This window comes from Saccostrea cucullata, unplaced genomic scaffold, assembly GCF_032062105.1.
Source record: "Saccostrea cucullata isolate Sc308-1 unplaced genomic scaffold, CSIRO_AGI_Scuc_v1 ctg3502, whole genome shotgun sequence".
NCBI lineage: Eukaryota > Metazoa > Mollusca > Bivalvia > Ostreida > Ostreidae > Saccostrea > Saccostrea cuccullata.
The window spans coordinates 251,929-276,585 of record NW_026926190.1 but is presented as its reverse complement, the minus strand read 5'-3'; the positions used below and the strand labels follow the sequence as shown (position 1 = coordinate 276,585).

At 31.3% G+C, this 24,657-nt stretch overlaps 1 long non-coding RNA gene across 1 annotated transcript; it reads right to left on the bottom strand.

Moving 5' to 3' along the window:
• Positions 1-468: 468 nt before the first annotated feature.
• Positions 469-2,269, bottom strand: LOC134271028 (uncharacterized). The gene is made up of 3 exons (XR_009992936.1): positions 2,194-2,269; positions 1,781-1,951; positions 469-570 (listed from the first exon to the last, which is right to left on the bottom strand). It is a non-coding gene; the product is annotated as an uncharacterized LOC134271028 (long non-coding RNA).
• Between the last annotated feature and the right edge of the window lie 22,388 nt (positions 2,270-24,657).

The window sequence follows — 24,657 nt, the reverse complement described above, 5'->3', positions numbered from 1 at the left end:
GATGAAACAATACCCCCTCACAACAATATTAAAATTTGACAATAAACAATTTGTTAAAATAAACATTGAATGTGTATTAAATTTATAACAATGTTATGTTAATGACATGTTCCTAAAGTTTTGACAAATTAAATTTGATAATTCGGATCTCCAATTTCGGAAACGTCTTCTGAGCTTTCTTTGCCTTAACCATGATACAAAAAATAATGTTTAGACCTGTTTTGAATAGTGTGGTTGTGAAATATGTCATGGAATTATTCGATCAATAAGTAAAAATACATATATAAAACATTGTAAAATATACAAATAAGATATTCCTTTACTATTATACAAATTCAAAGTTATGAATACGTACATGTATTTAAAAAAAAAATTTCCTGAACGCACTTTTCTCAACTTAAAACATTGTCTTCCTTCCTTTTGCCAATCTGTCCAAAATAGAATATTAGTCTTTTAATGGATACTGGTTTCATGCATAGATCTTTGTCTTGTATCGTAAAATAATGAATGTCCTCTTCTTCTTGTTTTTCGCTAATGGATGATCTCGTTAAGTATTTCAAAAGCTTTATGCTTCCATATATCAATAACGCAAGGATTGTAACCGAAGAGAGGCCCAGAATAGTTATTGAGATGTTCGACTTCATTCCTTGATCTTTCTGTGAAACGTCTGATACTGCGGCTACAGAATAATGAGTTTGCCTTTTTCTCACCTGAAATATTCACTTTTATTGTTGAAATGTTCCTTTACTTAATAAATTCTAAATAAAAATAAAACTTAGTGTGAAAAAAAAAATTCTGAAGTATCATGAGTAACTCCAATTTTTGTAAAAGGTTAGAACTCCTTCAACTATTAGTCTACACATGTCCTCTTTTTTAGAATACTTTTATGCACATTTTTCCCTAGACGTTTAATTATATACAAAAAAAAAAGAAAACAGAAAATTTTCAGCTGAATGATTTGATTAAAAAAGTACCTATCAATCAGTTAATATGTATTTATTTATCTAAATTTCTTGGTCATGTTTGACCATACATGTGTTCATTATTTAGAATAAGTAATATAGATCCCAATTTAGTAAAACTGATAATATAACGTCGTTGTGTAATGTACAATATTTACTTAAATTTCATTCTGATTTCCATTTCACATCAGCCAAATAAACTTCTGAGGTAAGAGATTCTTTATCCCTGGTGTGTAACAAAAGTTTCTTTTTTTAGTTGAAGGTTATGAAGATAACGAACAGTATTCAATCTCAACGTCCATAAAACAATACAAATAAGAGCAGAGCAAACACAAACCTCCGAAACATCAGAGGTTGGATCAGGTGCCATATATTTTATAGTTATCAGTAATATGTTTGTATTTAAGAACCATCCAATACGTTATAGTAAAACTTTGACAAAAATATAAAAAAGATTTCCTTAAACATATTCTTCGTGCAAAAAAAAACTTTGTTTGAATTTTAAGCAAAGCACAAATTCTACAGCATTAATCCTATAAAAGTACCGTGACATTTGATTTTACACTTGCAGTATCGTAAGAGGAAATTGTTTTAAACGATTAAGGTACTAATCACCATCGTATTGATCTATTAGAATTTAAAACAGGAATTTGGACGTCTGTACTAATTATGTATTTATTAAAACTAAATGTTTAATTGTTTATTAAATATGCTTATGGAACATGAACTTTAGAAATGATTTGAAATCTTGATTCAGTTGGCCAAACCAGGAAAATATTTTACATAAAATATTATAGTTTGTTTGCTGATATACTTACTAGTAAAGGTAGTTTCTTTCATTAACAGACTAACAGTAGAGATGTATGTGCATCCGAGAGTAAAGTTACAATTTTCCTTAGAACAAGTACAGTTCTCCTTACAGTTCATCCCATAGCTTGGATAGACACATGCTTTTGAACAGCTGATGCCAGAGAATCCAATCTTACATTCTAACAAAAAATGTGTTTAAACGTCAAAGATGTTTGCTTAAAATGCTATGTATTTCATTCTCCACTACATGTGCATGGATATAACAAGTTGGCTAATCAATTTTTTTTTTCTGTTTAAGATGAAGATTCAATGTACTCTGAAATACTGTTTTTGAGGAAGATTAATTTTGAAACTTTTTTATATTACACAAAATTAAATTTTATACATGATTTTGAAAAAAAATAATACAAGACAATACAACCTGTACAATTTTCCGTCTTGTAATTCCATTCATATCCAGGACAACATCCATATGGGTATCTTAAACAAAAAGATAATGTATTTTGATGATAGAACCCATATAAAATTATGTTTTTGTTAACTAAGGAAAGTCAGGAGATTCACAAAAACATGCATTTGACTTTAACTGCTAAGAAGATTGCCTACCGGTCACATTTGATTGGAGCTGAAAGATATCCACATTCGCATAGAATGATCAATGTTATTATAATAAAACTACTCATATTTGGTTTGTAACTATTTGTCAACCTTTCTGAAAGACAAACGCGGAAGTATGCAACGGTTCTGAATCGTTCCACATTTAGAAAATAATTTATGAAAAGGGAGGATAATATTGAGTGAAATGTTTTTTTTAATATTTGTTTCGACATGAACTTGTGATAAAAGAGTCTGACAAATCTCTTGAATATTAAGATATTTATCAGAAATTAATGGGTAACCTAACAGCAAAATATATTGCTAAACGTGATAATTTCAAACCTTCCATTATCCCTTTTTTTATTATTTACAATGTTGCAATACACCATATCCATCTGCAGAGGAGTTTATGTCTCCGAGTTGTTTAGAAACTCAAGTATATTTCCTGAAACGAGACAACCTACGGACAAAAAATGTTTAAACAGAAATATCAAAATTCATTTTTGAAATTAACAGTTCGCAATTTCTGTGGTCAATATAATGGCTTTCTCAGCAAAAACAATTAATCCCTACATCGAATTTTAACTTTAATTTTATTCCATACAAATTGTTAGAGTATTTTCTTTATACTAAATTGCCTCTGGATTTTTCCTTTTCTCGACCATTACAAGGACATGGCTGTAGGAGTGACCAAACAGCATACTCCATGTGACACATAATTCCGTCATGTTTTAGGAGGTTTTCCTTTGCTTTGCTCATGATTTTTCAAGTGTATTTTAAAAAAATTACTGTACATTATCTTCATGTTTCTTTATTGAGTTGTATTCTTTAAATAACATCCAAATATTTTCAATTATGAATTTAAAAGATAAAAAGGTATATATTAAGGTATTAAACCACATTAACAAAACGAAGTTAGCGCAGGGCCATATCCTATCTAATTAATTGTAAATCAATTCTCAAATTCTAAAAATTCATAAAATTGTTGCACTAATCCTGTTAACTTTCTCAAAAACTAAACTAGATTGTGATTTTTTACCCTGTTTTAATTTAAAACTTTACGAATAGTAACTATACTATTTACGTTTTGACATTTGTGCAGGAATATCTTAAACTTGTTGGATATTTCTTGGTCTATTTATTTCGAAGCAATTTTGTTGATGTATATTATAATCTGGGATAGTTGAATTCAATGACGCCATAATTGGTACTGACTACCTTATGTTGGGGTTAAATTGGCAATTAGAATATATAAGAAAACAACTTTTACTTTGCAAAAGGTATAGCTCGTACGGATTTTAATTAATTTTTTTTTTATTGCACAGAGAGGTCTATATGTAGACTTAACTCACTTGAGTGAAAGTAGTTTCCGGTATCGCATTTTTTATTCTTCTTTGGCGACCTTGGTGGTTTAAATTAATTCTTGGCAAGAAGGATATAGAGATAACGAACAGTGTTCGATATCAAAGTCCATAAAACAATTAAAAAATAAGGGCAAAGCAAACACGGACCTCGGAAACATCAAAGGTTGGATCAGGTGCCATGGCAGAGTGAGCATCCCCTGTTGACCGGTCACATCCGCTTTTTAATTAGCATATTGAAGTTAAAGGAGAAAACGGATTGTTTTAGCTGCATTTTCATCCGTAATACATGCGGGTTTAAAAACCCTATGTCCATAATCAGAGATCCAAGCCTATATTCTGGTGTCGAGGAATCGAAAATTAGACTTTCGTTGGCCTCTTTAAGAAGACTATTTAAAAGTCTCAAAGGGACAGAGTAAAGATTGTTGCAAATTACTGGTCTACAATGCGTTATTAGTGAGATTAAATTATATAGAAAACTATATAAGAATTGACTTATTCTTTTTCTCTCTTTTTGTGTTCATTTATACTATGTATTAAGAAATAAAGTAGTCTCAAACAATGTTAAAAAGACCATACTATACGTATGAGCTGTTTCTATAACGAGTCTAATTATTGATAAACAAATTGAAGAAACAAAAATACATGTATCAGCAGTTTCTTTTAAAGTCATCATTCTGTAAACTCAACGGTCCATATATGTACAATGCCCGTGTCACCAAATATAATTTAGCATTGAGTGAAATGTTGGCTGACGTTTTTCATGATAAATATTATACCATTAATTATACACTGAACTGACGACGGAGTCATGAACAAAAGCAAAAGACAGGTGTGATCTATCGTAATGGGACGCTCACTACTCCGTGGCACCTGATGCTACCTCTGATGTCTTGGAGGTCCATGCTTGTTCTGCACCTATATGTATTTTGTATTGTTTTATGGACTTTTCATTTTGAAGGCTATTTGGAATCTCCGTATGTTTCAATTTATCATATCATTTTTCTTTATATTGAAGTAACCATGGAATTGAAAATCAAAGTAAAGGTACTGTGAGCAAAGAGCTCACTAAATGATACCTCCCATATGAATATAAAAGCAGTGTCCATGTTTTGCTCTGGAAAATCAAAATTATATGTCAGGTGAAAAAGTAAAATAGGAGGTATTGTTATTAAGAATCTGTGAAAGTTTCATTAAATTTCCTTCAGAGGTATAAGAAGAGTTGCGGATAAGAGATGGGTACTCCAAAGCGTAACAGACGGACGGACGGACAGACGGACGGACAGACGGACGTACAGCTAGGTGGACGGAAATCCCGATTACTATATACCCTCCCACTTTTCAAGCGGCGGTATAATAAGATATGTATAGATTCATGAATTAGAATAACCACCCTGTATTAAATTCCAAACCTTCATGAAAATCCTTACAAAATACATAGCGATATCCAGTTATGCTATACCAAGCCTCTCTCTTTACTCCTCACTAAAAAATAGATAATAGTGACGGAGGTTCTTCATGAGTACTAGGCAAAAATATATTTAAGAAGTTGTGTAAATCATATATGGTTACTTAAAAATTCCAAGGAACTTTTCGAGAATGTGAAATCAGAAAATTTTATCAATATCAACAACATAAAAACTTACGACTTTTATCTTACATACAACCTTTCCCCACGATCAATCAAAGTTCAGGCTACTGACATTATTGATATTTTTCCCAGTCAATTTACTTACTTTGTCATTGATTTTTTTTTTCCAAAAATCATCTTTCCTGGCCCGGTGGTTCTTGAGATTTTCTAAGATTTTTCCTTAATATTCATATGTAAAACTTTGATCGTCAATTGTGGCCCCGCCCTAGGCCCAGAGGTCATGATTTGCAAAAAAAGGAAGGTAAACTACCTGAGTATGTTTTCACATAAATTTCGTCTTTCCTGGTCAAGTGGTTCTTGAGAAGAAGATTTTCAAAGATTTTTTTCTATATATTCCCATGTTAAACTGTGATCAGCCATTGTGGCCCCGCCCTACTCCCGGGGGTGAGGATGCTTCCATATGAGACCATCTCTTCTGATCCAATAGTTCTTGAGAAGAAGATTTTTTTAAGTTGCCATTAATGTTAAATTAATTCATAATAATCACCCCTTGGAAAAAGGTTTGGCCTTCTGTTACGCTTTGGGGTACCCATCTCCTATCCGCAACTCCTCTCATACCACTGAAGGAAATTTAATGAAACTTTCACAGAGTCTTTATTACATATATTGCCATTGTGCACCTCCTATTTTACTTTTTGATCTGACACATATTTTGGATTTTCCAGAGCAAAACATGGACACTGCCATTATATTTGTAGGGGGGGGGGTGCGAGGATATCATTTAGTGAGCTCATTGCTCACATTACTTCTAGTTCTAGTAGAAAAAGATGTTAATGGTAATCTAACAATCAGCACTAAGATAAATGTGATGACTTCAGCTTTTCATTCGTGAAAAAATCATAAAACGTTTAATCTCATCGGAGACACCGTGAAATCGTGATAGAAACGCAGTAGCATCTCCACGGATGTCTCAGCGATGTCTCTATGAAAGTGCAGTTTTCTTTCACTACGTTCATGCTGCGATCATATTCGTCTTCACGGCGTTCGTACCGAGCTTCCACTGTGTTCTACTATGCTTTTACCGCGCTCTATCTTAATACCTCTAATACTGATTTGGCATTGTGAGTCTTTCATTCTATTGTAATCCTGTTTCTATTGATTGTGAAAATAAAGAGTATTCTCTTAAGCATTTTATAATTCTGAAATTCTGTCAAATACTAATTAAAATTCAAAAACTACCTCTACTTTCATCAGCTTACAAACATCATTTATAGGTTGATAATAATTCAATGATTTGCCAATTCAAACATTTTTTCTGCTCTTTTATGTACGTGTCAATGTGAAATTTAATTTAAAAATAAATCAGGATTTTACACTTGTCTTAATAAGCATAAAACATGAGGAAATATAAGCAATTTTATTCTGTAAATTTATTTGTAACTTTTTTTCTAATAAAAAGCCATTTTAATATGTTAGATAATATTGGTTTGTGTCTGTTGTGATGCTTTTTAGTGCTATTGTCATAATTGATATGACTTAACTCTTAACTCTCAATTGAAATCTATTTCAAAAACTGATTAATTGATTGTATATCTTACATTATAATTGTTTATTGAAACTTTGTCATTAATGTGTACATCTGCTTTTTCGTTCTTTTTTGTTTGTCTTTTTTAGCTTTTCAAATGGCTAGAATATTATACCACCTGAACTAACTGATAGATATAGAGTATTTTACAATGAAAAAAAAAACAATTACTCTATGATCGCCTTCTTTTTATGAAACAACTAATGCAGGATCTGGGCCATCAATTCAGATTTTTAAGGAGAATAATGGGTATTACCTTCAAAACGTTGTTCTCCGTCTTTTTTAACCTCAGGATAAATTTTCCCCCTTTTTAAATCATATTTAAAATCGCTATTCGCTTCTTTAACGAACTCACTAAACTGAGACATATCAGCGTTTACTAAGAAGAAAAGGCGAGCATTTATAAAAAGTACTAAATACATGAGGTAACTTTAAAAAAATAAATATATTTTAAGACACTCTCCATTAAGTCGTTATTTTAAGAATTACAAGTCATTTACTTGGTGTGTTACAGAACCTATTTTTCCTTGTATAAATGTATATATCAGAATTACTTGATTGGGTTTTAAATTCCAAGGATCAATCTATTGTTTACAATTGTACTTACAGATTACGGTACTCCTTTGCCGCATTGGACTTACAGTAGAAGCATCTGTGCATCCATTTTTTAATATATTTGCATTTATCTTGAGTACAAAGGCACAATCACTTGCATTGAAAACCATAACTTGGATAGACACATGTTTTTGAAAAGTTATTGCCAGAAAAATCCATCTTGCATTCTGCAAAAAAGTGACCAATTTGCTTACGATAAGGTGTACGTGTACATAATTTAGCGTATTCAAAATTTAGCACAATTACTAGGTACTGAGTTGTTGGCGTAATCATAAAGAAGTGCTAGCGCTGCATGTCCATTCAGTGTATTGCATAATGAACACGATTTCGTAAGATATTCATGAATAAGCGCATTACTGTCAACACCAAAGCCTCTTAAATATGAATTTTAATGTTTATGAAATAAAACATTCATTTGTAATATTTTTGTTGTATTGCTAGTCCTATTAAAAAGGCATATATACAGTTGAACATTCTTATCGAAGTATTTTTAATTTTTTAGCCATTGTAATTTTCAGCCTTAAATTTTTTTTTTACAATGAAATCAAATTTCTATATATTAAATTTGCCATGAATCGACTTTCCTCTGAAACTATGTTTTCTTTTTTTTTTTAATCGAAAATAGATTTTAATTGACTCTTGGAAACACTTAATCATGATGTCAAATACGATTGAAAACTTTTCAATGCTAATCAATGCAAACCTTTTATGTTTTGAGGCCTGTACTCGCGCTGTGTCTGTTCCTGATTTGTATCGTTTTAATCGACTCATGAATATTGTTTATTATATTCAAATACTTCATTCCTCAATTCAAATAAAAATTTCTTACCTATACAGTCACTGATTTTGCTATTCCAATCAAAACCTGGACAGCAACCAAATGGATATCTAAAACAAAAACAATTTTCAAACTTAAAACGGACACAATGATATTCGAAATGTTAAGATTTTATACTTGCATCTGAAGGCTTAGATGCAAATAATTTCTAGTATTCATACAGTTTCTTACTGTTTACAGCCGTGAGAATTTATGGCACCTCCATATTTAAAGAGGAAAATCATTGCACTTAAAATGAACCATGTCATTTTCAGCTTGTAGAGTTTCTTATACTGCAAAGTTTCTAATTTGGGAAAGCGGGGGGTATTTATTACAGATATATTGCAAAAGAAAAACTTTTCAAAGTTATGAAAAATGGTGCTACTTTGGATTATCTATTCAGGGAAGTAATTTGATCTTTTTTTATTGAACCATGCTCTAAAGTAAAATAATTGACAGATGTGAAGGCAATATCAAGAATTTGTACTTGAAACAAGACTGATATGAAGGCGATGTCAAGAATTGGTACTTGAAACAATTCATCCTAAAGTGATTGAGAGTACACAGGATATAATACTGCTTTCAATATTAGCTTAATTAATACGAACCAGTTTCCTATTTTGCTTAAGTTAAAATAGAACAAACATGTTGATGATCAACACATGACTTAATATAAGGTATTGCAAACTGGCAATAACTTTAGAACAAAAACTGATTTTTTTTTTGGTTTTTTGTTGTTGACAACTTACAAGTATTGGAGTTAAAGGACGCAATTTATTTGCCATGCTTGTATATCAGAGGTCTAAGTAACTTGATGAAAGTAATAATGAAACATGTACAAAATAAGGTTTTTTTTACTATGAATTAAGAGCGACATCATACTATCACACTTTATGACAACACTAATAAACAAGTCGATTTAAATGAATTACTAGGTAACATTTGTTACTATAGAAAAAAATTGGTTAACTTTAAACAAAGGTTATGGATTCAATACAAGCGTACATTTCTTTATCTGATTTATTTCATATGTAAATGTAATTTATTTCCTCATGAATGTTTTGGCGCGGTTCTAAAAAAAAAAAAAAAAAAAAAACACGTGCAGGGCGGAACAACACCTAGAGAGAAGCAGGCTTGAAGCCCGTTGATTGGCGGAATCAAAGCATGTAAATATAAGGAATAACTGTCAGATTTTTCGAATTCATGAAGAGGATCAATGCGGATTGGCTTGTGTGATAATTTTATGCATAAACGCCTTCGGCGTTTATGCAAATTAACACACAAGCCAATCCATTGATCATAATTTATTTAATAGCATAATTTATCTAACAGAGCGAAAGTTTGAAATGAGAATTTCTTAACATTTTAAATGAAAATTTTTTAAACGTTCAAATTATACTTAGACAGTCATACTTTTGTTTAGAAAAAGTCGAAATGCCTTTAAAGTACATCCAACTTACACTTAAAAGATACACATGTGATAAAATACAGAGTAAAAAAAGAGAGATAATTCTGAGTTTGTTAGCATTTTCCTTATTCTAAATATTCCAGGAAATGGTTATCTTTCATGCAGTAGCTGTTGACTCTGTTTAAATACTTACAAGTTACTCAAAAGCTTTGCTAAATAAAAACACTGTTAGGTCATCAATTTACGCGTTTTAAACCAGGAAACTATGCAAAGCTATATCTTATAGACAAAATTTAACACTTCTGGTTAAAAAAAATCAACATTTGAGTGTATCTGTGATTGAAAGACGAAAATAGGTGAATTTACAGTGGTTTTTTGAAATATGATAAGGTATTGTAAGGTTTTTACCTAATTATCATTATAGAAAGATTTTACCCTATTATTACAGTAATAAGGATAGTCTTTTACTGCATTTTTCTACCCCCCCCCCCCCCCGTAATCGACGATTGGGGGTATATAGTATATAGTTTCTGTTGTGTCTGTCCGCCTGTGTTTCTGTCTGTTTGTCCACAAAACTTTACACTTGCCAATAACTTTTGACTCAGTGAAGCTATAACTTTCATGCATATTTCACATGAGTATTTCTTGTAACAATACCTTTCTTTGTATACTACCAAATTTGACTTGAATTATTTGAACCAATTATAAAAAGGTATTTCTCATCTAAAATTACCAAACCAGCCTTGAACTAAAACCTCCGTTCCGAGAAATATTCATAATTTCCGAAAGCTACTTAACGTAAGAAAACATTGATTTCGTATATATACCATATATTTTTTAACTAATTATGAAGAGATATTTCTCATCTAAAACTGCAAAACCCGATTTGAACTACATATGTAAGAGCTCCATTACGCGAAATGTTCATAATTTCCGACAGCTACTCTACAAAAGAGAATTTTGCACATACCATAAGCACGACTTTTCGTATTTCATGTGGATTGCTTACATTTATATGGCAGTGAAAAGAGTTAAGTCTCTTGTTTTTGCCAATTCAATGATTGTGTCATATATATATATATATATATATATATATATCTATATCTATATCTATATCTATATCTATATATATATATATATATATATATATATATATATATATATATATATATATATATATATATATGTATATATCTATCTATCTATCTCTCTCTCTCTCTCTCTCTCTCTCTCTCTCTCTCTCTCTCTCTCTCTCTCTCTCTCTCTCTCTCTCTCTCTCTCTCTCTCTCTCTCTCTCTCTCTCTCTCTCTCTCTCTCTCTCTCTCTCTCTCTCTCTCTCTCTCTCTCTCTCTCTCTCTCTCTATATATATATATATATATATATATATATATATATATATATAGTATATTCTAAAGTTATTGTTCTAAAGCAACACGGAATACTATTAGAATTCAATTGGAGTATTCAGTTGACTACTAGTTATTGATCATTGCAACGACACAAACGGCTCTTACGTCTATTAAGGTCAAGATATAGTAATTGAATGATTTGTCAAATTAGATAAATAAATCCCTTTAATGATGCTTTATAAGTTAAGCTTGGTCAAACAATGTGTTTCTGGGCATAATTTGTCGGTATAAACTAGATAGATGAAAATCTATATTTTAACCTGTCATTTTCACTGAAAAACCAGTCATGAATATGAAATATTGGAGGACAAAGGAAATGTATTTTATTTCCCTACAGTCTCTCAGAACACGGTATGTTCATGGCCTCTTCTTTGAAATTATTTCAAATTTAATATAGGAATCGGGATAACTTTTCATATGATTTCAAATTGAATGCCATTGAAAAACCATATTTTCTTAATAATTCTGCTAAAGCCGTAAAGTACGGGAAAAAGAAAATTGAAATTGATTATGACGTCATAATTGATCTAGCACTACAAAATTAGACTAAAGTCATTTATTAGATCTTGACCTTAAGCAAAAAAATTGAAGGGCATTGAATTTACATTGAAGATTAACAAAAAAAAAAAAAACAAAACAAACAAACAAACAAACTAACAAAAACAAATATAAAAAAAATTATTAAAGAATATAAATATAATCATTGGATTACTATTTTGGATGCTGTCGGCGGAATTCAATTTGTCACCACGGACCGGTGTGTTAAAGGAACGACGACATCCAAAAAAAAAAATTAATAACTTAAATATATTATGGTAATAGATGAAGGAAACATAAAATGATAAGGTGGCAAGCTTAAGGTGGTCGTGCGTATCATTATTTAAATAAATAAAAAAAATTGGTCGGCCATTGTGGCCCCGCCCTACCCCCGTGGGTCATGATTTGAACACATTTGAATCTACACTTCCTGGGGGTGCTTCCACATAAATATGAGCAATTATGGCTTTGCTATTCTAGAGAAGAAGATTTTTAAGGAATTTTCCTATATATTTCTATATAAAACTTTGGTCGGTTATTGCGGCCCTGCCCTACCCCCGGGGGTCATGATTTGAACAAGCTTGAATCTACACTCCCTTGGAATGCTTCCACATAAATATGAGCAATTATGGCTTTGCTATTCTTAAGAAGTAGATTTTTAAAGAATTTTCCTGTATATTTCTATATAAAACTTTGGTCGGCCATTGTGGCCCCGCCCTACCCCCGGGGGTCATGATTTGAACAAACATGAATCTACACTACATGAGGATGCTTCCACATAAATATGAGCAATTATGGCTCGGCCGTTCTTGAGAAGAAGATTTTAAAGGAATTTTCCTATAGATTCTATATAAAACTTTGGTTGGCCATTGTGGCCCTGCCCTACCCCCGGGGGACATAATTTGAACAAATTTAAATCTACACCACCTGAGGATGTTTCCCCATAAGTTTCATTTTTCTTGGCACAGTGTTTCTTGAGAAGAAGATTTTTTTTTAAATATACCATGAAATTTTCAATAATTCTGAATTATATCCCCTTGAATGAGGTGAGGGCGTGGCCCTTTATTTTAACAACTTGAATCCCCTTCACCCAAGGATGCTTTGTGGCAAGTTTGGTCGAAATTGGCCCTGCGGCTCTTGAGAAGAAGTCGAAAATGTGAAAAGTATACAGACAGACAGGTAGACAGCTGGACAGACGGACGGACGCCGGACAAAATGTGATCAGAAAAGCTCACTTGAGCCTTCTTCTCAGGTGAGCTAAAAATGAAAGACAAAGAGTTATTAAAATGAAGAATATAAAACAAGCCATTAGTTTCATTCTCAATTGACTGTACATGTGAAATATGATTAATAAGTTTTCCACACACAGTAAACAATCTTGCATTTGATTTTTGTCAATTCTATAGCAGGGCTGATTCTTGGATTAATATATATTTTCGTTTTGTTGCTGAGTTATTTAATTTATTGGACTTTTTAAATACTAATTTCCTGGTTTAGATTTAAACATGTAGGAAACGGAAATCTAATTAGTATAAAGGTAGGATTCTTCTCACTTTCTTGTATTCAAAAATAAATGAAATTTTTACAGAATCAAGAGGATAATATCACTAAGAGATGGTATCACTGTGATTAAGTTTGACCGTTTAATATTAGAGGCATGGTCAGGTCAAGGACATTACCTTTTTCCTGGACATTAAGAATTTAAAAATACTGTGTCCAATCATGCAAACCCTTCTTATAATTCAAGAGATTTAATGTTTTTTTTTCATAAAATGATACTACAATATAGGGCCTATAAGATGATATTACCAAATTAACATGGATAATTTAAATAAAATTGATATTTGCGAATCCGAATTTCCTCTACTTTTCTAAAATTTTTAGGATTTATTAGTTATTTTTATATTCTTCCTATATTTAACTTTTTCCAATTTTCACATATAATAGTAAATTTGACACATAAAGGTACAAAATGATACAAAAACTAGAAGTTTTGATCGTTTACTAAGAGAGAAATAACACTTATTACGGATTTTGGCTCAAATCTGTACTTAGATTTGAAGCATTTAAAAGCCAAAAATAGTTCTAGAATGTGTTAATAATCTTATTTATTTGATAGTTTTGAAACTTAATTAGTAACTTATTATTAATCTAACTTACATTTGAAAATTTAGTCTAGTCTTTGATTGCGTAAAAATTATAAATAAATTCAATGTTCTATAATAATTTTGAGAGGCAGAAAAGAAGATATTTTCATACGCCACTATTCCGCCAAAAATATAGTTCCTGCTAGTTTTCAAACACGATTGACCATTTCTATTTAAAGTTGTACAATTGTGATGAGGAAAGTAAAATATGGTCTTTTAAATCTCTTACATCTAAATACACAAGACATATCAAAAAATGTACTTTGAATATTCCATCTAGTCAGAAACCGGAGAAGAATCCTACCTTAATTGTAAAATTTTGTTTTATCATTTGATTTGAAAGATACTATACATGTACTTATAATTTAAGGGGAAAATTATTTAACCAATCAATCAAAAATAATTTTATAAACGGCATGACAATATCCATAAAGTAAGTCTGAAGCGATTGGTATTTTTGTGATATACAAACCGCATTCTGCAGCAGCGATATAAATTTTATTTCTTATATGTACAAGTTTTTATCTTATACGTTTATGATGTATTTTTATTTACCTTTGGTCTTATTTTTAGATTCCTCATCTAAAATTCTGGGCAGTTTTTTGCAATTAAGGATTATTTATTTAAATCCTATAATACTTATGTGAACAGTCCGTCAAAGCATTAACTATAAGATTGATGATACATATAATTTGTTAATTATTTAAGTATTACTCGTGGGTCTATAATATATCATAAAATAAAAATTCACTGACGATTCTTCACATTTCTTTATATTTTACTTCTTTAGAATATCAAAGACTGTACTGAATCTTTTTTTAACATTGGGATTTAGTATCATATCAGCATATCTGTTAATTATCACTTTTTCTATAGTAATAGCTACTGGATGGCAGGAATTATAATCTAAAGAAAAATGAAATCATTCTTTGGCATTCTATGGTCATTCCTAGGAATGCATGTTTGGGTAATTATTCTTTTAACAATAATTGGAATTATTCCAAGTTTAAAGAAATCAAATGTAGAATTTTGACTTTAACAAAAAAAGTATATACGCTGAACTTAATCAAAATACAGGGTACAGAAGGCAGTGCTTACAGTTTACCAGATTCCGCTAAGTTTGTTGTGTCTTGCCCAGTGTCAAGTGAAGAATTGGTGGAAAGGCCAAAGAAGAAGAATTGCCCAGAGTCCATTCATTCAATATATCCCTTCATATACCATTGCGTTATCAATGAATGGGGAAATGCTTCAATTGAAGTCGGTGCCGCTCCACGATACATACTTTGTAAGTTCTTATTTAATGTATGTTACTAGCATTCGGCACACTTAACCTGGGAAATTTATTACATGTTATATGTAAGAATGAATGAATTCAGATATTTGTGATGAATTTTTGTGTTCTGAATTTTTATAACATGTTGAGCCTAAACAGTTAGTTTCTGTTAATTCTAATTAATCTACAGGTTAAAAAAATATCATTGTATTCATGACATTTTAAATGTTGATAATTATGATATGTAAAGAACGAAATTCTATGAATATACATTGTATACTTTTATTTTTTAAGAAATATCTTTTTTTTTACATTTCATATGTAGTTGAGAAGTGTGCCGAATATAACGTTAGAACTAAGCGCATCCAGGGTTCAGACTTAACGAGTTGTTTAACAGATGAGCCTCCTTGTACCAACGTTTATGAATCAACTGATGCAGTTTTGTGTATGTATTTACAGTAAAGTATTGCCTACTTGCAAAGGGGGATGAAATTGAAAAGCTGAAATTCGATGACTTGTTTCAAAACTTGTTTCCTTCTTAAGACATCTTCGACAAGAATAGATGAAAATTACTCGTATAACCTTCATGAAAAATTGAAAGGAATTTGTGTTTACAGAGGACCTTTCTTGGCCCTGTGGATTTCTGAAATAATGAGAAATTCTTGGTTCTAGATGAAATATTTTACTTTTTCATTGGAACCATAGCTGTAAAACAACCCGAGAAAATTTGGACAAGTAGAACAGAGAGCTGAAGAGTTATAAAATTTTAGATTAAAAGCCGCCGCTTTTATGTTGCTTACTTTATGTATCATTTTTTGTAGTTTATATTTTGTCTTAGCTTTTGGAATGTTTTTGATGATTAATTATATTCTTTACTCTTATAATTCGAATTATTCTTATTATTGATTACTTATTAACCTTTTCACGGTCCGAATGTGTCATTTATGTTAACTGTCGAATGTCGGTTGAATAAACTCCAGTTTCGATGTCCGTAACACAAACGGACTTTTAGAACTATTCAAAGGTAAATATCAGGAACAGGAGTTAAGTCTACGTTGAATTCTCTGATACATTCTAAAAGCTGGGGAAAGTATAAACTACAAGAACTTGCATGTTCGGAGAGAGTGACTAAAAGCAAATGCTTTTACAATATTGGATTTGAAACTCTTTTCTATATTTGTCTGAAATTTCTCAAGCAAAGCGTTACAGTTTTGCAATTACATGAGCCTCTGATTACATTGTACATGTATCAATTGAAAAGGACATAATGAAATAAGGCGTACTCTGTAATTAAGTGTATTATTTTCCTCAAATCTTGAAAAATCAGTCTCTAAAAAAGGTCTAAATGGTATGCTGTTTTCAATATTTTGTAAAACCTCCAGTCCCTGATCTTCGATACTCACTTTTATAATAAAACAATCTTGAATTATATATGTTTCGGAAAAGTTCGAAATAAATATAATTCGAAATATTTTGAATATTATTTTTTAAGATATAAGAGGGCAAAAATTATCTCTGCAAAGGACATTGGCAAGTCACGGCTTTCCGGAGAAAAAGGTTTAAATCATGGGTTTATTCACTTATAAAACTGTGATTGAGAGTGATCTCTCGTGTAGAATTCGTTATGAAATGAAAACCAACAAAGCGTATTTTACAAAGGTAAACAAAAGCACATGTGCTTCCTTCAACGGGTAGAATCATCCGGTCGGCAGGGGATGCTCACTCCTCCATGGCACCTGATCCCACCTCTGATGTTTCGGCGGTCCGTGTTTGCTCTGTTCTTATTTTGTATATTTGTTTAATGGACGTTGAGATTGAATACTGTTCGTTATTTCCTATCCTTCTCTACAACAAGAAAGAAAAACGGTAATTGTTTTGCTGTACATTGTGTTTAGGGACAGACAGTAAACAGTGGTCAACAGACCGTTTTTTACCGTATACCCATGCTGAGAAAGACAATCACAAGATATGACAAATGCCGAGAACATAGCTGTGACTGAATGAGGTCGTGCGAAGGAGGCACCGTTTACATGTAGTAGCTGCAAACAAATATAAAAGACATCTATGCCAATATTTTTATAAAAAAATGTGTCCAATACGGTAAATTGCTTAAGATAAACAGCCAAACACTCTTTACCATTATGAATACGAATTAGATTCTTACTTCTAAAGGGAAGTAACTCTAGAATAATGAACAGTGATTGTATATCTGTGTCATTTTCTAAATTTGTTTTTTTCAGTCATGATATCTAGATATGATTGGAAATGAGGATGCAATAATGTATATATTATATGCACTTTCTGAAATGACTGAATTTCGGAAAAAAAATTTCTTAGAAATTAATAGGTCCTTTATATCAACATTTTACATAGGAAATGCATGGAATATTGTAAAAACATTTATTTGGCAAAATCTTATAAGGAAGGGTGGCTTGGTGGGTTAAATGTACTAGAATATAACATGTTTATTATCATTACACCTGTTCAAGCGTTTTTTAAAAAATTTATACAAAAGCCAGGAACCTTGCCAATGTCTTTAACTTGAAGGTAAGCGTTTGAAGATTTTGAAAATAAATAAATTTTGGGTAGGTTGAACACAGGTATACTTACAATTTTTGTGTTTGGAAATAATTATCTCCCATGGTTACGTGTAGTTAGGAGCCATAGTTCGGGATTATTTTCTTCCTCAAAGGCTGTCACGAGCATATTTGTAAATAAGATCATATCAAGGTAACTCATCAAGCATTGCTGCCTTTGAACCTCTTATTTATTTTAAATAAATACAATATAATGCTTTGATGAATCAATGGACTTTTAAATAGCAAGTTGTTTTAAGAATGAGCATTATTCGCGTTTACGTCATGTATGCTGAATAAGCACATTTATTAAGACTCATATCAGGAGCCAGTTAGTGTCTGTTAAGCGTTTTTAATGTGCTTCTCTATTCAACAAAATCATGTGGTCTTTTAATTCATTCTTATTACAAAAACATTATGTGCATATTTTTAGACCAATCATGCCATCGAAGAAGTGTCTTGGATCAAAATGCCCCGAAAACCGCCATTCCTTAGTTGAACATTACAGTCAGTACTTTCAATGAAAATGGATCTATTGGTAAACATTTCTAATAAACGTTCATTTGATTTTTTTATTATGTATATTGACATATATCAGTTATCTATATATAGGATCTCCAATGGTTTGTTGTTTGATATGATTTTTATCCAACTCGTTGTGTGTTTTCTATCCCCGAGCCTTGGCGAGGGGATACAAAACACACAACGAGTTGGATAAAAATCATATCAATACACTAACCATGGGAGATTCTTTTTATCACATATTTTTGTTTACTTTAAATGTGTATTTTGTCTTTATTTCTAATTCAAAGTCCTTTCGGTTACCTCGGACCAAATAACGTAATAAATAATATTACGTTGAATTAAATAATTCGTTCAAAAATAAAAGAAAGAAAGTATTTCAGCACATATTGTTTTTAATAATTATTCATGAATGAAAGTTTGTTAAACTATATCAAATAAATTGAAATTTGACCAATTAAGTCATTATCTCCATCATGCACATGTATTTGTTTATTTACATCACGTCACGCGGCGTAGGAATACATAGTGTTGATACGAAAACGATATCACATGAGCTATATCAACGTGATAAAGGGGGAAAATATGTGATAAAAGTGTATACTAGTATCTAATCGTGTACTTGTAATGCTAATATTTTTTCTTGAAATAAGGCACTCCTTTCTAATTTCTTTCTTTTTTGAAAAAAGGGTTATATTTACACACGCAGCATCTCCGCAAAAATGGTTACTTAGGCAAAGTAAAAAGATAAAGGGAAGTACATGCATATGATTATTTAAAGATTATTGTAATCAGTTAAATTTGATTAACTTAAAAAATACTCTTTTTTGTTAAAGCAATATTTTTCTATGGTCAGTCTCTCACTGCACATTAATACCACTGAGACCTCACATTCAAATACAAACATTAATCTTAACTAATCAGAATTTCAAGCACTTTAGTAAGTTTAGATGTCGTTTTAAAGGAGTTTTTTAAATTTAAAGATTTTTGATGGGTGTAATTACATGTGAATGCATATGTAGTGCGAACATTGTTATATAAATATGTTCTAGTTTTTTTGTTTCATCCCAAATCACGTCGTAACGTGTTTAACCCTAGGAGCCATTCAGAATTCTGTAACATCTTTTCAGAGTTATTTTGCCAGAGTTGCAAGCTGATGCGAAATTATATATCACATTAAGGTAGATTATAACAAGAATAGCTCAAAATGATGATGAGATGCACAAGTGCTTAATGTAATGAGTATAGTATTACGCAGAACTTATTACAAACGCTGAACCAAAACCGTACAGAGATAGACGAGTTTCATATGTCAATCAGGTATTTAGATGAATATATTTTTCAATTGTTAATGCAGAGTACATTTTTCATTCAAAGACTCATTCAATAACTGCATAATGTAGGTGAAGGGGCATTCAAACGATGTAACCTTCTATCTTTTCCTTGCAATTAACATATCATTTTTAAAATGTAAATTTTGCAATTGTATTTGTATTCTTTAATTTGCAATGCGAATTTTATTCTTTTAATCAGAGGCGCTCCCCATGTAAGTTTGTAGGTGACGAAATGATACGATGGTTTACTGCTTTATACTATAAAATCCTGCAACTACCCGTCATGTTGGTATTCCTCTGACCAGAGCCTATAACCGAATGACTTACTTTAAGGGTTTTCTGTGTCAGGGGGGGGGGTCTTCATCAACATATGGTATTGCATTTAATGAAATTAAATAATTGCCAGTAATAATCCACCAGTACATGTATTCCGCCGTTTTAGCACCTATCTTGACATTTCTCTGGCATCCATATGACTTCGGCCGAAGAAGTCATTGATACTAACGCAGAAATAAATCTAGCAGAAATAAAATATCAAAACCAAATAATTATGATTTTTTTTACTATAGGACCGGAATTGATATAAAAAATACAAATAGAAAAAAGATACAGTTTAAATGGAAAACGTTACAGAAAACAAAACAAAAATGAAAAATGTTCAAATAAAAATAACAATTAAAAAATTAATTAAAAAAAACATGAGAATTATTGCGTAATACTATAATTGAAAATTGTAATAACATTTTACTCGTATACAAAGAGAAACATTGCAACGTTTGGCATTATATAAGGTTAGCTGTTTTTCTTCATTTTTTTGTTTCTAGTAACTTTTCTGTGTTCATGTTTCTGTTTCAGACGTTTTTAATATTTGTTTTATACTGTAACTAAAAAGCATGTTCAGCATTCTTCAGTCCCGAAGGTCTACTCTGTGCTTATTCCTTAAATATGTTGCCAAAGTGGGGTATTGATTACAGCCTCTGATTTAGAGTCACGAAGTTAGGAGTTGATCCTTACCTCGCGGAGTCCAATTCAATGGTTGGACGGCAGTTAATGGCGTCTCAATATGAGTGAATAATGCTCGAGTGGGACGTTCAACAGCATATTATCAATCAATTGTTCTCAATTGTTATCATAATAGCCTTTATTCTTTTCTGTCTGTTCGACATAATTACATTTCTAAAGAATTTGCTATCCTAAAAAAAATATTTTTATAACAGAGAAATTATATAGATCTACATTATGCACCTTATTTGTATCGCAAAACTCTTGATCTCCTGTGCAAACTAAAAAGATGGTGAATTCCTACACATATTTTTTATGCGCTATATTCTCTGTCCTGAAAATAATAATACATTGTCAAAAATGGCACAAATTTGACAGTCCTCAATATTATCAATACTTTTTAATCCCACAAACAGGATAAGCACTATCGATTTCATTTACATTTGTTTTTCGTCTACAGAAAACACACAAAGCAGGGAATAATAACACTTTGCGGGAGGTGGGCTCCCGATATGGTATCTTCGCTATAAACGTGCTCTACTGTATTTTATATATATATAAGAAACATATATATTATCATCTCTTAAGTTTTATTTAGTTTAATGAATTGGGTTTTTCCTTTATGTTGTGATTATAAAGTTATGTTTTATTACATGTTTTATGTACATGACTATCGCAGGAATTTTTTTTAATTAAGGTGTAAAGTGTATCAACTAACATTATTTTTCTTTTTTATGAGGTACATTATCAAACCTTCCAACTATTAATTATTTAATGCTCCTTTATAGACGAATTTCACATTCCTCAATTCCTAGAGTTATCTCCCATTGTCGGCGCAGTGCTCATTTTCCTACTTTGTCTTGTGTAAGTTACCTTTTAATATTTTTAATCTCCAAACGTTGTCGGAAAATTTCAATCTTTACTTGTATTGCCAGAGTATGAGGTTACGTGAGATATATAATGAACATATTTATACAGATTTTACTTCTAAGATACTGACCCATGAATTTTGTAAGGTTATCGAGGAAAAACAGCACCTTACGCCGGTTGACCCCGGATTGACCCCGCAAAGGGGAATAACTTCTGTAAATGTGAATGTCGTATATTAATTTTAAGAATTCCTGTACATGTGCATTGCTACTAGATCATCAGGGGGCTTATAGGAGGGAATTTGTAGTACTGAAACTGCTCTTCTCAAATGAAACGTACATGTATGGAGATAACAACGAACAATATTGAAGATTGAAAGTCATTTAAACAATACAAAATAGAAGCAGAGCAAACACAATCTCCAAAAACTTCAGAGGCGAGATATGACTTTCGATATACATTAGAAAATGGAAAAACAACAGATTACAGCTGTAGTTGCATGCATTAGATCTTTCAGCTGCTTTCGACACAGTAGACCATGGTATACTTTGGGTATCAGGTTCAGTATTCAGTATTTTAGTGGTGTGAAGTAATCGTTCCTCTTAAGAAATGCAGAAGTACTGATAAATACGTCCAATTAACTTTTTTGATGAAGTTTATGTAGATACTGAGTCGCATGCAGATTATGGACTTTGATATTGAATACTGTTCCTTATCTCCATATCCTTCTATTGAATATAAAAAAAATCCATGAAACAATAAAAAAATTGCAGAGGGAAAACGGATCTCCAAAACATCAGAGGTGGGATCAGTTGCCATGGAGGAGAGAAAATCCCTTGCTACTGAGTAACCGGTCATTTCATAGTTCAAATTTCAGTAGCCACATCACAATAACTTGACACAAAATGAGTAAATATAGAACATGTAGAAAATAGATGGCAAAATGTTAGTCCTAAAGTCAATTAGAAACCATTGAATGGCAACCATGATTTCCCAATTAGAATGCATTGAGAAATAAAAATAAGAGATGATGTAAAGAAACTGTATTTAAAAAATCATTTTGTATTCCAATTATCGGGGTTTTAAATCTGACCACTAAAAGGTCCATTCTTTCATTATCTTGTGGATGTTTGGGACGTCAAAGACATAGTTGGTCTGTAGTAAATGTATACATATACATGCACATATACAGATATGAACTAAAATATTATTGTACTCTGCTGTACATAGAGAAAAATACATACCATTTTTCATATCACATTCTGTATCAGCCCCAGGCCCTTTGGCTGGTATTGGTTGAGGTCTGATACAGGATGTGATGTGAAAAAGGGTATGTATTATTATGTTTATTGCATACTTAGTTATAAAATACAGCACATATTAAGTTGAGAAGAAAATAAGAAAATAATCGTGCATGAACTTCTTACAATTGTACATACATATACATGGTCTGTTGTCTCATACGGTTTGGATTTTTTTCTTCTATTTCAATGCACTCGATCCGTAATTTGAAAATAATCAATTATTGTAAATTCTACCACGGTTATTGAAAACTTCAAAGGAAGCCGTCGGACATTATTCTCCAATAAATCACGAACGTCATCAAAAAATTATCAGATCAGAAACACGTATCAAATCTGAACAATTCAAATACATGTTTGGCTGTATAATGAAACACTTGTTTAGACCGCACCGATGTGTCGTCTTTTGCAGTAAAAACACTGTAAATTGCATCAAGTTGCTGATGAATGTCGGTTTTTATAGCTAAGCGGGGCTATTCCACGGACCTCCCTACACATTAAACAACGTGATTTTAGCAGTAAAACAAGAACATGATTTTGTTTTTGTATATTCATTTTAACTGACCAATACATATTACGAACAAATTTGTAATTTAAAAAGACTATTTTTAATGCAACGAAAGCTCAAATCGTCTGCATTCCATATATAGGTAAGTCAACAAAATTTCTCTCTGGTGTTAAATAGAACAGCGTAATCGAGACATGGTGACCTAATTCGTTTCTCTATAGAGGAAACAATCAGCGTATTTATCGCCCTTGGTAGAATAGAAATAACGTCCTTGTTGTCGTGAATGATGCAGAATAACCTCCTCGGTCTCGAAATGTTGTTTGAAATATAAAAGCCTCGGCTAACGCCTCGGCTTTTATCTTTCAAACAACATTTCTCGACCTCGGAGGTTATTCTGCAACATTCACGAAAACGCGGACTTTATTTCTTAATTAGATTATCCTTAATTTCAAAAAGTTAAATTAAGAGAATATGAACCAACCAAAAATTGTATATGATCACAAGTACTGTTTTTGTGGTTTAATTTACTAGGGGCGTGATATTGATCCGTATCAGCCCTGCAAGACTGATACGACTATTGTGACGTCAGGCATATCGCATATGCAAAAATTCTGTATTTATTACCAAATACCGTATAAGTAGAAATTTTAGCGAGGATTTAATTTTGGCATGATATTAACTAGGGTGCTGAGATCGCTAAAATTAAATATCGCTAGAAATTAAATTGTGTTTTGGTTGTAATAGCTTCATAAGTGAGCTTTAAAGGTCGCTAAATTTGTTTCTCGTAAAAATTTAAGTACCAATTTTTAAGGTCAAATCGCTAAATTTGCGTCTCGCTAAAATTTCCGTTTACACTGCATAAAATAAAAAAAATTAAATAAAAAGCATCATTGTTTAAAATCAGGTGTTGAATTATAAGATATAATCAGATAAATTCTCTTGCAACTAAAAACCATTATATACTTACAGGCCGTTCTGTTTCCTATCTGTCGAAAAGATAACGTCGATCTTTCCAAGCAACCTGACCTGAAATCACAGCTGTCGTTGGAATAGTTACATTTCTTTTTACACAATAACCCATAATTTGGATAAATACATTGTCTGTTGCAGTCTATTCCTGCATAACCAGGTGTGCATTCTGAAAAATTGTTTGATAAATCATGCATTGGAAATTTAATTTTCAATTGTAATAATTAAAAACCTATTGTCTTTATAACTATTTGTTTTTTTAAAATTGGCTTTATAAAGATATATTTGATAAGTTAGAGTATAAGATTACGTAAACAAAAATTTGAGCAGCATTATTTTGATTAATTAAAAAACGAAATTACTCCCCTGGCTTATGTTACAGTAGTTAATTATAAGCTCTATGCTTAAAGAATAATTTTTTTAATGTATCTGTTTTCAATTACTTAAGTATCTCTTATATAT